This window comes from Vulpes vulpes, chromosome 3, assembly GCF_048418805.1.
Source record: "Vulpes vulpes isolate BD-2025 chromosome 3, VulVul3, whole genome shotgun sequence".
In the NCBI taxonomy this organism is placed as follows: Eukaryota; Metazoa; Chordata; class Mammalia; order Carnivora; family Canidae; genus Vulpes; species Vulpes vulpes.
The window spans coordinates 134,060,768-134,076,003 of NC_132782.1; the positions used below are offsets into that span (position 1 = coordinate 134,060,768).

General features: G+C 38.3%; 1 pseudogene; it reads left to right on the top strand.

Moving 5' to 3' along the window:
• The first annotated feature begins 3,895 nt into the window (after positions 1-3,895).
• Positions 3,896-14,924, top strand: LOC112924447 (guanylate-binding protein 7-like; annotated as a pseudogene).
• The last annotated feature ends 312 nt before the right edge of the window (positions 14,925-15,236 follow it).

Below are 15,236 nucleotides of genomic sequence, written 5' to 3' on the forward strand. Positions count from 1 at the left end.
GAGTCTTGTTTTAAAGCAATATAGGTGTTACCTCCATTAGTGTAAAGACAAGCAAAATTAATAGAGATCTTTAAATTTCCTGTGGGAAATCTTAAAAGAGGAAGAGGTTAAGAAAGAAAGAGAAAGGAACCTCTGAACTGACATTTCAAATGTACAACGAACAATTCCTTTATTTTGGGGAGGGAACAGAAAAGGACAACTTAATCAAAAGTTACGATGATCTAAGATTTCAAGTGACTATCATTTCTATCAGTAATGCTCTTTTTTATTCACTTAGACTATAGGCACCACATAGACCCATGAGAAGAAGCTCCATATGTGTCAACAATAATGACACTTGCTATCTGATGTAAACTGAGCAATATGAATATGAATATTGTCCACAATGTTCAGAGGCAGATGTATATGTGTGAGCAGAGGGAGAGTAGTTGTTTAAATGTGGGGATCCAGTCTCCCAAAGAGCAGATATGAAAAATTTTAAGGAGAGTATTTGGTTGTTATCTTTGTTCATCTGTTTTCTGATTGTTTTATAAGAACATTGATTATTTATCAGATTGAATATTTAAAAAAGAACAAGCAAAACAATTGCAACTTTCTGACTAAAGGACTATCCAAGAAATCCCTCCTAAGAGATAAGGTGTTGAAATAATTGGAATACCTCCTTTATCATGTGTGGCATGGATGTTGAAGTCAGTGGGGAGAGGTGCATGAAGAAATGTTTGTGTGAAACTCTTCCAGGGTCAGATTTGGAGGGAAGATAGGCAAGCAGATGATCTTCAGTTTACTGAGGCCTGAGCAGGGAGAAAATGTGGATTTTTCAACCCCCTTTCAACCATAGACATTCTGCAGTCCAGTAACATCCACATAACTGTCCTAAGTAGTTCAGAACATCAAGTATTACTTTTATTTTTGACTCTGGTATTCTCCTCAGTTTCCCTGAGTATGTGATGATCACATCCAGGTTTAATTCTGTTTCAGGAAGAGCCTTGTGCCCCTATTGACTTTGTTGAACATAGCCTCAATACCAGTATTAGATTGTTTATCACAGGACTTACAAATAAAAGTAAAAAAAAAAAAAAGAACTTTTAAACAAAATTTTCATCTTTAATCCATACTTTGCTGGATCTTTTCTATTACTCATATATAATCAACAGTTGACCTAACTTTAGATGAACCTAAATCTAGCTGTTAAAATTTCTAAAAATCTTTGACGGTGAGGACTATCTTGCTCATATCTGAACCTCAGAGTTGAGAACAATATCTAAGCATAATAGGTGCCCATCAAATATCTGATGAGCAGTAGAATAAAGATAATACGTAGGGCTGGATGTCATAAAATGTGAGATGAACTGAATTCCTTGATGAGCTGTTTAAAAATGAAGATCTGCCTAGAAACAATTTAGTGGTTGTGGGGTGAATGACAGACACTGCAGAAATAACAGCATATCTTGGTTTATACTAGCATACGATAAACCTGCTATGTGATAATCAATATATAGTACACCATACTTCATTTATAAGGGGCTTATAGGATAAAAACATTTAAGTAAGAAAGTTAATTTCAAATAGGTTTTTGATCACCAAGTGTAGTGAGAGATAAAGAGACCTGTGTTTACCCCTGGATTCTGCATCTTATTATACAATTTTTGGCAAATCTGTCAGCCTCAGTTTACTCTATTTATCCACAAAGGAAGAATAAGTATCTTTAACCTTTAGGGTTCTTACAAAAGTCAAGAAGATCATGTGATTAAGACATCTAGACCAGGGCTGGACACAGTAAGGGATTCAATAAATATTAAGCAGCACTAGAATGCTATTATATGAGTAAATCTTTGGAGACAGGTAATACTCCATGAGTGACCACTAGCAAATAAGGCCATGATAAAGAAAGAGCTATGCCATCTGACAGTGCTAATCTTTGAATTGAGATGACATAGGGTGTCCCATCCCCCACTAGGTTCCACATGCAGGATGACCCTGTGTCAAGGGATGACTTGCGGTATAGTAGGCTCTTTAGAGACTTTTTTGACTTTTTTTTTTTTGGATTTATTGGAGCCTGGCTCCCATGTCTGGAGAAAAACAAAATTCAGCAGTGGTCAGTGAATTAGGAATCATTAAAGAATCTCTACAAGATTCTCAGCTATCTCACTGAGACATTAATTTGCGTTTTCTTCACTATGAATAAGAGTTCTTTTCATGTTTATTTGCTATTTTGTTTTCCTGTGATACCCCTGTAGATGTCTCTCTTGAGCAGTTTGTCTTTTTCACCTTGATTTGTAAGAATTTTTTATATGTGTTTTAGATATGAGTTTTTTATTGGTTAGGTGATTGAAAATGTCATTTATTCTGTGACTATCTTTTAATAATTTTAAGAATGTTTTCCATGAAGGACATACCTAGTTTTGATATAGTCTAACTTAATATTTTACTTTACGGAGGTGGTGGTAGGGTGTGTGTTTGTTCTGTAAGAATTATTTTTCTCAGATATCTAAGGTCACGGCTTTATTTATATATGTTTATATATAGATATATGTTTATATAGATAGTTATTTCCCCCATTCCTGTGATTAAATTGTATTGGGAAATTGTACCTACCTCTAAATATATATTTCAGACCCATATTTCATACCACCTGGAAATATCAATTCTCAGTGAGTTACAGTTCTAAAAGTAAAAGGTAAAATAATAAATATTTTAGAAAATAACCCAAGTAAGTAACACAATGACTCTGGATGACAGAAAAATTCTTACAGAACACACATATCACCACTATAATAATTACAAATAATAACATTTTTCTTTGATTATTTTTAATTTTTATACTGTTTTCCTCATTTAATGTGCACACTGAATTGGATAGACCATTCCATACTATGAAGTCACCTTTACTTTGAAAATGTCTTTATTTTGCCTTCTTTCTGGAAACATCTTTACTGGGTGGAGAATTCTGGTTGCACATTCTTTTTCATTCATACTTTAGACAGGTCATTCCACTTTCTTCCTACTTGCATAGATTCTAGGAAGAAGTCTTTTCACATTCCTATTTTTGGCCTTCTGTGGTCGTGCTTCTTTTTTCACTAGATGTCTTTAAGAGATTTTCTTTGAATAAGTGGATTTCATGGATTTGACTATAGTGTGTATAGGGGTGTTTTTTTTCTTGTTATTTATTCTGCACGGGGTTGGTTCTCTAAACCTCTGGATGTGTGGGTTTTTGTCCTTTATTAATTTTGGAAAAATTATATATCACTTTCTTATCCTGCTATACTTTTTGCTATTCTGATTACATGTATATTAAATATTTTGATATTGTTATATGGAAAGTCTTTTGGGTATCTTTAAAAGATAATCCTCCCTCCCACACACACTCCCTTCCAAATTTTTAAAAGGATCTATTTATTTATTTTTAGAGAGAGAAAGAGTGAGGGGGAGGGGCAGTGGGAGAGCGAAGCCTCAAGCAGACTGACAGCTGAGTGCAGAGCCCAGCAGGGGGCTTGATCTGAGAATCCTGAGGCCATGACCTGAGTCAAAATCCAGAATCAGCCACTTAACTGACTGAGCCACCCAGAAGCTCCTCTCCTCCAAATTTTAAAGTCTCCACACTTTATATGAACTCTCTAACACCAAAGAAATAGTAAAAAGGAAAACACTGAACCAGGAATAACTTTTTTGTCTTTATAAATGGGACCTAAAGAGGCTTTCGAGTGAGCCTGTTTAAACCGTTGAGACCTGAAACCTAAAGTCAAAAATCTGAAATATCTTTTAAATCATTTACATATTACTTGAGTGGACCAGCCTTGCCAAGTGTCACAAATGTATAAAGGAGGTACTTCTTGAAGTGTGGCCCAGTAATAGTGCACTTATATATGTCTTCACACCAAAACACATTTGGCGGTCCATGGAGGGGCCATACCAGCTGACTGTTGTGAGGGTGTTTTCCAGGTTGGATCTCTGGGACAAGAATGAGATGCTTTTTCACATCAGGCCCATTTATAAGTCACTGAACCACTGAAGTCAGGGCAGTGTCTATGAAAGGTGTCCCTGGAAGAAAGAGTGACTGGGTGCCTGGAGCTGGACTTCAGGGAGTGGTTGTAGCCATTATCAGTGATGTGGCACAAGGCTAAGTCTTACCTCATTTAAGGGTGGATGCATCCTAGGCACAATGGATTTGAAAAGACTAGAGAAGGGTTACAATGAACCAGTCAGAGCCTCTCCTCTCAGAAGGTGGCATGAGGGAAACTGGATTTTTATATATTCATATGTAATCCTAGCATTCTAGTATTTAGGAGGTCCTACCAAAGGCTCTGTCTTCCCTTAAATACTCATCCTACAAATAAAAAGTCTCTGAAATTTCAGTTTTGCTTTTCAGCTCTAAGTTCTACATACAGAAAGAACAAATTGGGGTACATCTCTCTAGTGATGTAATCTAACTCCAGCTTGTGAGGAAAGTCATGGATTTACATAGCCAATCCACCAAATAATTTCCATGCCTTACATTTTGTATAATTCTGAAAACCTAGCCCTTTATTCTATTTCTATACCTAGCAATATCCAAGGTGCTGTTAGTTTTGTTTTGTTTTTATTGTTTTGTCACAGCAGGTTTCTCTAATTCTAAAATTCCCCAAGCCTATAAATCTTATCCCTTAAAGGCCATTATTCCTTTGTACCTACATTTCTCTCAGTTGAAAAACTGCTCTCAACAGAATTCTAAAACTGAAACTGCTTCAACTTTGTACTTCTCTGAAAGAGCTGGCACAGCTGCAGCTTTTTGGTCTTCCACCAAGCTTTGTGTACAGGATATTAAAATGAGACTCCTCCTGTCTGAGAATTTCCACTAAACCTCAAAGTAGAGTATACTTAGTGCCAAATAAACGCACTTTCTAAAAAAAGATGCTAGATTATTTTTTCTGGAGTTAATAAATATGAAAAAACTTCATTTCAGTTAAACCAAGTCTCATTAACCTCCTTCTGTTTAAGAAATCATGTTAATAATTCTTCCTTTATCACTATTATATTTTTGTGACTTAGACTTATGGAATATGTGTTTTTCATATATTTTTTTCTTATAACAACTTCCCTGTATGTTGTTGAAAAATACATTTGGAATAATACTAAAAGTAAGTCAATGGTATACATTAAAATATAAAAATAACAATAAAATATTGATTAAAAGGTTAAAAGAACTAACTAGCCTTATATTCTTCATCTCTGGAGTCACAGTTTTATATTAGAGTATCATAGAACAAAATAAAAGCAAAAATGGGAGAGACAGACACACAGACACACATAGAGACAAGGAGCTTTTTTGATCCAGCTGGTGAAGAAGGACCCTTCCTTGGGGCTTGGGGCAGTACCCAACCCTCATCCTGCATCAATCTCGGTGCCAGAAGAACATGGTCACTGTACTTATCCCAGTGTGGGTTCAATTCTAGAAATCCCTCTGTTTAATTTTAGGTCCTGTAAAAAAGCTGTCTCTGATACTGCCACATACTTTTAGAGCTATGATGGAATTTTCAGCTTGAAATTCTAATTCTTACCAGTAAAATTGCAACCCAATTTTTTTTCTGTTCCCAATTCCTATTCCTATTGTTCCTGTTTCCTATAGACGGAAAACCCCTCATATTAGTGTTCTTAAAGCCATCTTTTCTAGCCTGCCACACGTGGAGTTTTTGCAGTTATGTCTTTCACATCATGTTTTGTTTGTTGTATTGGAGTATTCTTATTAACTAACCAACATGCTTCAATAACTATCATCTTAAAGATTCTCCCTGGACTCTACATCTCATTATGACTATCACCCCATATTTTGTTTTTACTCCTCTTCATGCAAAAATATATAGCCTCAATTTCCTTTCTCTACCTCTGTCTTCAATGAATTCCTCTCTAGTTTTAACCCAACACTTTACTGAATGCTCTTGTTATACTTACCAATGACGTCCATTTTCCCTGATTCAGTGTTTCTTTGCATCCATCTTACTCCCCTGCTTCTTCCTGCTCCTTGAAATTCTTTCCTTCCTTGCCTCACCACACTACACTGACTTTCTTCTATCTCTGTGGTTAGCTCATTCAGTCTTTCTACCAGACTCTGACTTTTCATCCAATCAACTGAATTGTAAGTCTCTCTAGGATGTGGCCCTGGGTTCTTTTCTCTCTTCCATTTATACCCTCTCAAAATGATCTCATCTAGTCTTTGGATGTTCCATGTCACTTTTATTCTGATACCTCTCGAATTGATATTTCTTGCCTAGATATCTCTTCTGAAATTCAGATGCATAGATCAAATAACCATCTGAATTTTTTTTTTGCTTTTTTGCAAGCTGTCCACTTAAAGTTATCATGTTCAAAAAATATAAAGTTATCATGTTCACAGTATAAGTCTTGATCACTCCTAAACTCAAATGAAATCAAGTAAAACAAGCAAAACAAAAGCATACTTCTTGCTTTCTCGTTCATCTTCTTCTCAGTATGTATCACCAACCTGAAGGTCGCAAGACTCAAAACTTACATTCCTCACTTAGTTTACCTCCTACATCCAGTTCATACATCAGTCCTCTTGTTACTCTTGCTTAATATATCTCGAAGCTGTCTCTTTCTCTCTGTTTTTATTCTACCATCCTGGACTGGGTCCCCTCCTCTTTTGCTTGAAATACTTTTATTTGTCCTGATATCCTTCTCACTTCCACTCTGACCCTCTCTAGTAAATTCCCTTCAAAACAACCATAGTGACCATTAATCTAGTTGCTTTTAATACCCTCCTTAAACCTGCATTATACTTACATAAGATCCATACTCCTCAAACGCACACTGTGACTCTTTCTTATTTCTCTAAATTAATCTTTTGTATTTTCTCCACCACGGTCATACCACAGCCACATCAGCCTCCTTTTTATCCTTGCAAATTGCAATCCCTTTCCGATCTCCAGGTCTTTGCATTCATGGTTCACTCTGCCTGCAATGCTTGCTGCTCCTTCACCCAGTTGCTCCTTTCTTTCAAGGCCTTACACAAATGTCAGTTTTCAAAGAGGTCTTCCCTGACCATTCTGTCTCATGTTGCCCCTCCACATAAACTTAACACAATATGAACATATTTATTTATATCTTTACTTATTTTTTTCTTCTATTAAAATTAAAGTCTGTAGAGGAAGAAATCCTACCTGATTCTTTGTTGCCAATTTCCAGCAACAAGGACAGAATGTGTAACATAGTAGGCACACAATAATTGCTTCTTTACCTGAATTTTTAAAAAAAGGCAAATCAGAATGTTTATCTATGAGCTCACTGGCTTTAGCTAGCTCTCATGAAAATTCTAGTTAGATCAAAGTACCTTAGTGTTGCAGAATACCTTATAGAATAGCATGTCCAGATCCTATAAAGTTAATAACTATGGTTTAATGTAAAGAGCATCTGATGCTGGGCATGTACAAATCATCATAAGAAAAACAGAGGTCACCTTACTGAGTTCCGTGGGAAAAAATGACAATACAGAAGCAGTATCAACCATCCTTCCATCTTTCCACACTTCTATCCTGGTTCTATGCAGGTACCTCAGAAATTCTCTTCCCGTCAAGCATAGAAAACATAAGGGGGAATGTTCCTCTTAGAAAATATTTTAACTTCTGCTGAGATCCCTTGAATTAGTTGATTCACAGCATCCTCAAAACAAGTAAGGAGTGAGATGCAGTCACAACCTTTTATGGAGGCTTCTAAAAGTATGTTTTGTTATGTTTTATTTTGTTTTACCCATTCTTTTCTCCCCATACTCCTTCCATTAAGACCAGATTTCACCTGCCTGGCATTAGCTCATTATACACTAGTAGTCTTAACACTTATCAGTTATATAATTCCAAAGAACAGGTTATTTCCCTCTGCTTTAGTCACTGCTGTATCTTTTGACCCTTGAACATATCCCCAGTGCCAGGAACATAATAAGTACTTAGTAAATAATTATTGAATAAATTATCTTGTTTATTCCTCAATTTTAAGGTCTTGACCTAATTTTAATGCCATCAGCTAGCTTAACTTCTTTAGGGAGTCATGAATGTTGAACAGTAAAAAATCAAATCAAAACTATAATGAGATATTCCCTCACACCTGTCAGAATGGCTAAAATAAAAAAAAAAAAAAAACACAAGAAACAGGTGTTGGTGAGGGTGTGGAGAAAAAGAAACCCCTGCGCACCACTGGTGGGAATGCAAGGTAGTGCAGCCACTGTGGAAAAAGTATGGAGGTTCCTCAAAAATTACCTGATGATCTAGTTATTCCACTACCAGGTATTTACTCAAAGAAAATGAAAACACTAATTTGAAAAGATGTATACACCCCTACGTTTACTGAAGCTATTTACAATAGCCAAGATATAGAAGCAACTCGAGCATCCATTGATAGATAAAGAAAACGTGGCATTTAAGGAACAAATGAATATTTTTTTAAATGTCTTAAAAACAAACAAACAAACAAACAAACAAAAAGCCCAGACTCTCAAATATAGAGGAAAAAATGTGGTTGCAAGAAGGGAGGTGGTAAAGCGGGTAAAATAGGTGAAGGAGATTGGGAGTACACTAATCATGATGAGCACTAGTAATGTATAGAACTGTTGAATCATTATATTCTACACTTGAAACTAATATAGCACTGTATGTTATTTATACTTGAATTAAAAAAGAAAATTTAAAAAATTCCTCTCCAGTGATACATCATTCATATGAGTTTAATTTGCCATTTGTATAAATATGTAAAAAGAAGTTCTGAGTTTAGAATACTTGAAAGATCGGAAATCCCCACTCATAAAAACCTTGAGCCGCCTTGTCCCAAGAGTGTGCTTACTGTAACTCTGTTTTCTCTCTTCCTCAGGTTAGAATCCCAAAGCTAAAAATTCCAACATACCCAGGGAGTATATCAAATGTTATATTTACCGCCTCCCCAAAACAGAATTGTTTTGTCTTTGACCAGCCAAAACACAGCCCTATGTGGGACTCGATCCCGGGACTCCAGGATCACACCCTGGGCTGAAGGCATGCGCCAAACTGCTGAGCCACCCAGGGATCCCCCATCCCAAGGATCCCAGATTTTTAAGTCTGTGCAGACATCATCCATGTTTCCCCACATTCCTCTGGCTGGTCAAAGGACAAAACAAAAAGGAAATTCTAGCCCATACTGAGGATATTCTGGAAAATCAACTGGATCCTGAATTCCAGAAACAATCAAATAATTTCTGTTCTTGTATCTTTACCCATGCAAGGGCTAGGACCCTCAGGAAAGAAGTCAAGGTCACTGAGAATAGTGAGTGTCCTTGTCCAAAATCATATTTCTCTGTGACCTGATATGTGCTAACTATAATATGCACTCTTCAGCAGCTTTGTATCAATTTATATATATGTGTATACTTATATATATTCATACCCCAGATAGAAATGATTATGTGTTTTAGTAATTATCTTTGATCATAGGATTAACAAATCCCTTTCCAAAACCCCAAACATTGTCACTGATATCTGCAGTTCCCATATATAAGAAGAACCCAACACTAACTAGACTGGGTGGATCGTCTTCCCAGAGGAAATCCTATATAATATGTTTTTCTCAAAGGGACTACTTTGGAGTTCAAACCTGTCCAAAATAAATATTAGCTTTTGAGTCCCTGAAAATCCACTGAAATCTCAAGAATTAGAAATAATATTATGTGAATTACCCTGGGTGTCTACCTGGGTGGTCTCTTTTACTCTTTTTTTTTTTTAAGATTTTATTTATTTATTAATGAGAGAGAGAGAGGCAGAGACACAGGCAGAGGGAGAAGCAGGCTCCATGCAGGGAGCCCAATGTGGGACTCAATCCCGGGACTCCAGGATCACACCCTGGGCCGAAGGCAGGTGCTAAACCGCTGAGCCACCCAGGGATTCCCCTCTTTTAATCTTAATTTGTGTTAATGTGAAATAATTTTTCCCAGATTTCCCTAATTATGTTAGATGAAGGTAGGTATTCATCTTTTTTTCACCCAATGTTATGACCTGGAAAAAAAATACAATAACAAGTAAATGAAGTGAAAATGAAAATAAAGGTGATGATAATAGAAGTAAGTAGGTGTGTGTGACTTTAGAACTATAATCTCAGATTTAAAAAATTAAAAAAAGAAAAGCTGGGGGGGTTTATAACTAACTTTGTGTACAACATCTTGAGAATTTTAATAATCCATTGTTGTCTATTAGGTACAATCTGTGGCATTCTGTTATTGTCATGTGACCCCTGATCAGTAGTTCGATTATTTTCTTTAAATATCCTTGCAATGGATCAGTACTGACAACACACCTTTTCAGAACACTGTTTGTGGCCATAGCTAAAGTATTTCATTTGTATGTTACTTTAGTTGTCATGAATACTTATAAATTTATTTCCAAAGTGCAAAAGTTTAGATGTGTAAAGCTACACATCTAACAAATGAAATTTAAAAAAAATTTTTAAATTAAAAAAAATATAGAGCACCTGGGTGGCTCAGTATTTTAAGAGACTGATCTTGGTTTCAGCTCAGGTCATGATCTCAGAGACCTGGGATCAAACTCCACATGGGGCTCCCCACTCAGTGCAGAGTCTGCTAAAGTTTCTCTCTCCTTCTCCCTCTGCCCACACCCTCGGCCCAGCTCACACGTGCTCTCTCTCTCTCAATCTCTCATAAATAAATAAATAAACAAACAAACAAACAAACAAATAAATATTAAAACACTAATAAAAGAACTGTAATCTCAGAATCTTGGTTCTTGTTGAGTAAGAAATTGATATTTATCCCTGTTTTCTGCTTTATTTATGCTGTGGACTCTGGTGGTGACCTATGTGGATGCCATCAATCATGGAGCAGTGCCTTGCTTGGAGAATGCAGTGACAACTCTGGCTTTGTGTGAGAACTCAGTGGCCATGCAGAAGGCAGCTGACCACTACAGCGAGCAGATGGCCTAGCGACTGAGGCTCCCCACAGACATGCTCAAGGAGCTGCTGGATGTGCATGCAGACTGTGAGGGGTAGTTGTTGGAGTCCTCGTGGAGCACTCTTCTGAGGATGATCAACAGGAGTTCCAGAAGAAGCTTGTGGTACTTTTTCTTAGCATTCATCCTTCCTGATCCTTGCGTTTCTAAAATGATGCCTGAAGTTGTACATACACAATCTATAGCTCATCTCCTACTTAGGGTAAAGTAGTGTGGATCCTCATGATAGAATTTTAGAGAACTCTATTTCCATCTTCTCCCTCAAAGCTTGAGAAATTTATTTAGGATCTTTCTGATCTCTCAAGCAAAACCAGCACTGATTTCTCCTTTAGTGAACAGTGGCATGGTTTCTGAACTCCCTCAAGTCACTCCTGAGCTACAACCTCTCTAGGTGTACTCACTCTTATTCCCAGACACTTAATTTGCTGGGACAGACTCTCTTAGCAAGTTGTTCTTTATGTTTATTTGTGTCATTATATTATTGAAGATAGAATCACAGGACGCTACAGCTTCTAAGAACTATAGAGAATAGATCACACAACTTCAACATTTCATAGATGAGGAACCCAAGACCCAGAGAGGTTTGGAAGCTTTAGCAAGGTCTTGCAGAGAGTTTTCAGAGTTGGCAGTAAATCTCTTGGTTCTAGTTGTATGCTTCTGCTGCTTCACTAGGATGCTTTTCTTAAGAGGACTGCCGTTAGTCCACCCACCTAGTAGATTTCTTTGGAATTTGACCTCTTCTGTTCCTTTCTTCTGGTGATATCCCTATATATTTCCCTTGCAGGAAATCATAAGGATAAGAAGGAGGATCTCTTGCTGTAGAACAAAGAGGCATCTGTTAAATAGTGCCAAGCTAAATTGGATCAGCTTTCGAAGGCCCTAACAGAAAGTATTTCAGTGGGAACTTTCTCTGTTCCTGGAGGGCACAAGCTCTACAGGCAAGCAAAGGAAAGGACTGAATGGAACTATTCGCAGGTGCCCAGGAAAGGAGTGAGGGCAAGGAATAAGGTGAGCATGCGGAGCCTACAGAATAGAGTCAAAGGGGTCTCCAGATAATCTTAAAGCACAGCACCAGTTGTGGGTGATAAGAGCATGGGGATATCACGACAGATTGTGCGAATTTTTAAGGTCCACTATTTGCTATTTACTCCTCAGGAGAGTGGAAATGCCTATTCTCCCAAAAAAGAGTATGGATTTCTGAAATCCGCGAGAGACAGAATGGAAATTATTTATTTCTTCATCCAACTATATGACAGTCATTATGCCAATGGCTGAGGATTTATGATGTAAAGTTAGAATGCTTGCACTCAAGGCTGATCAAAGTAAGAGTCAAATAAATACACTATTGCACAGAGAGTGATAACCTGTGATCCTGGGCTGCACTGGTGGTAGTAATAAATGTAATAATATACTACTGTATATACTGAACTGTTAAGCCCTCTCTCTGGATGTTTTAATTTAGTCCTTGAAAAAATGTTATGAAGCATCTACTCTTATTACCCTCATTTTACAGATATGAACCCAAAGGCAGACACAGGTTAAATAATTTGCCGAAAGTTACACATCTAGGGCAGCCCCTGTGATGCAGTGGTTTAGTGCCACCTGCAGCCTGGGGTGTGATCCTGGAGTCCTGGGATCGAGTCCCACATCAGGCTCCCTGCATGGAGCCTGCTTCTCCCTCTGCGTTGTGTCTCTGCCTCTCTCTCTTTCTGTGTCTCTATGAATAAACAGATAAAATATTAAAGAAAAGAAAGTTCTTTCTTAAAAAAAAAAAGAAAGTTACACATCTAGCAGATAGCAGGGAAGAACATCAGCATGGATTCGAGTCTGCATTTGCTATGGGACATATAGTCCAGGAAAACTTCCCCAAAGAGGAGGGGGATGTAAACTTTGAAGTATTTGTATGTGCTGTTCAGGTCGAGATGTTATCCAAAGGGAAGAGCCCTAGGGAAACATGCAAATATATGAATGCAACAGAGATCACAGGTTTGTACAGATGCACGTAATACTGACTGGTTGTGGCCTGTGGGAGTGGAGGGAAGGGGCCCGGGGGGATGGCCTGGAGGGAGATATAGAGGGTCTCTGGTCAGGCTAAGGAAGTTGGACACTTTGGAGGGGGTTCATGGAGTACTTTATGTCAAAAGTAAAAATGACATGGATGGTCTTCTTTGTATGGAACAAATCACCTCAGTGGAAATCTAGGTCCTTTGTTCCTTCTTGATTCCTTAGGCAAATGAGATCTGTTAGAGCTTTTTGCAGTCATACATGACAATAAAGAAATCCATTCTGCAGGCAGATAAAGCCCTTACTTGTGGGGATAAGTCCATAGCAAGCAAGGGGCAGCAGGACTCTATCCTTGGGTGGGTAAGCTCCTGCATTGCCCTCTGATAGCCCAACCAAAGATCTTTCCAAAAATGATGAGCTTCCCCTTCTTCTATAGGACGCACCCTCTTTAAACCTGAAAATAACAAGCAGAGTTGTAGCTGTATATCAGCCAGTCAAGGCCTTTCCCATCATATTCTCAAACCTGCTCTTCATGATGTGACCACCCTTTCCTTCAAATTTGATTTTGTCTCTGATCTCAAGAGGGTAATGCTCAGGCCTGAGCTTTTACTTTTTTCTCTTTCCAAAATCTGCATAGGGCTTTGGAGCAAGCCAGGAAGGAGGCAGCAAAGAAGGAACAGGCATGGCTAAGAGAGAAACAGAGGAAGCAGCAATAGCAGACAGAGGCTTGAGAAAGAAGCCTCAAGGAAAGCAACAGCCAACTAAGCAAGAAACTGGAGAGAGAAACAGACAGTGATCTGAGGGAGCAGACAAGAATATGGGAACACAAGCTCAATCAGTGCAAGTCTAGCAGGAAACACAATTCCTGGTGGCCACTGCCCTGGCACATCAGGAGGGAATGGATGAAAGTTAAAGCAAAATGGGAAAGAGAAGCATTACTGTCATTCCTTGCATTTGATCCACTAAAATTATTGTTTCCTGGCTTTTCAAGAGGTCTTTGAATCAAGCTCCACATGAGACCTTGGCCCTTCCAAAGCTATATCAATAATCTCTCCAAGTCGCCATGCTGGTGGGATTCTAGAATGCTCTCATAGAGCCCAAATTAAACAGGGTTTCATGGATTATCAAGTAGATAATCCAACCAGGTTTTGTTTTGTTTGTTTGTTTGTTTGTTTGTTTGTTTAGAGAGAGAGAGTAGGAGTGGGGAGTATTCAGGGGTGGAGGGCAATCGGAGAGGGAAATAGATTCTTAAGCAGGCTCTAAGTCCATGGGGGACTTGGAGCCCAACTCGGCAGTTGATCTCACAACCCCGAGATCACGGCCTGAACCAAACTCAAGAGTGGGACACTGAACTGACTGAGCCACCCAGACACCCCAAAAAGGTGTCTTTAATATAAGCAGCAACAGGGTGCTTTACCAAGATCACTGTCAATTGTCAGAAACCCTACTACCACCAAAGACACTGACATGGATCTGTGCTGACTTAAAACTATCAGATATGCCCAGGCTTAGAAATACAGGGAACGGATACCTTCTAAACTTGCTGCATAGCTTGCCTAAGTCATTGCATGGCACCAGGGGAATCCTCTCCTTTCCCATTTAGAAGTGTTGGCATCAGAATTAAAAAAAAATGTTATAAGTATTTATTTTATTTTTTTGTATATTTTTTATTGGAGTTCGATTTGCCAACATATAGTATAACCCCCAGTGCTCATCCTGTCAAGTGCCCCCCTCAGTGCCCATGACCCAGTCACCCCATCCCCCCGCCCACCTCCCTTTCCACTACCCCTTGTTAGTTTCCCAGAGTTAGGAGTCTCTCATGTTTTGTCACCCTCTCTGATATTTCCCATTCATTTTCCCTCCTTTCCCCTTGATCAGCTTATAAGTTTCCATTATTTCTATGATACAGGTGACCATGCTATCCCAAGTGGGACTGAAGATAAGTTCACATGAACTAATGGCTCCCTCCCAACATGCAGGTGGGGTTGGAACATAGTATGGCACTTGTCCCCATGCCTGGCTCAGCACCCTAGCAAAGTGCTCATGGTGTGTGCATATTGGGAAGGTTGGAAACTTCCTCTGACTGCCCAGGTCAAACCCAGAAGATATTCTCTGCTTCAGATATTATCCTCTGGCGATCTCCTAAGAAAGAACAGCTTTATCATAAAATAGAGACAATTTACAAAGCTCTTAAATATAAAATGTGACTCTTGAAAAAAACGTAGATTTTCAAAAGTTTACTTTTTCCTTTCCCCACAACCCTTT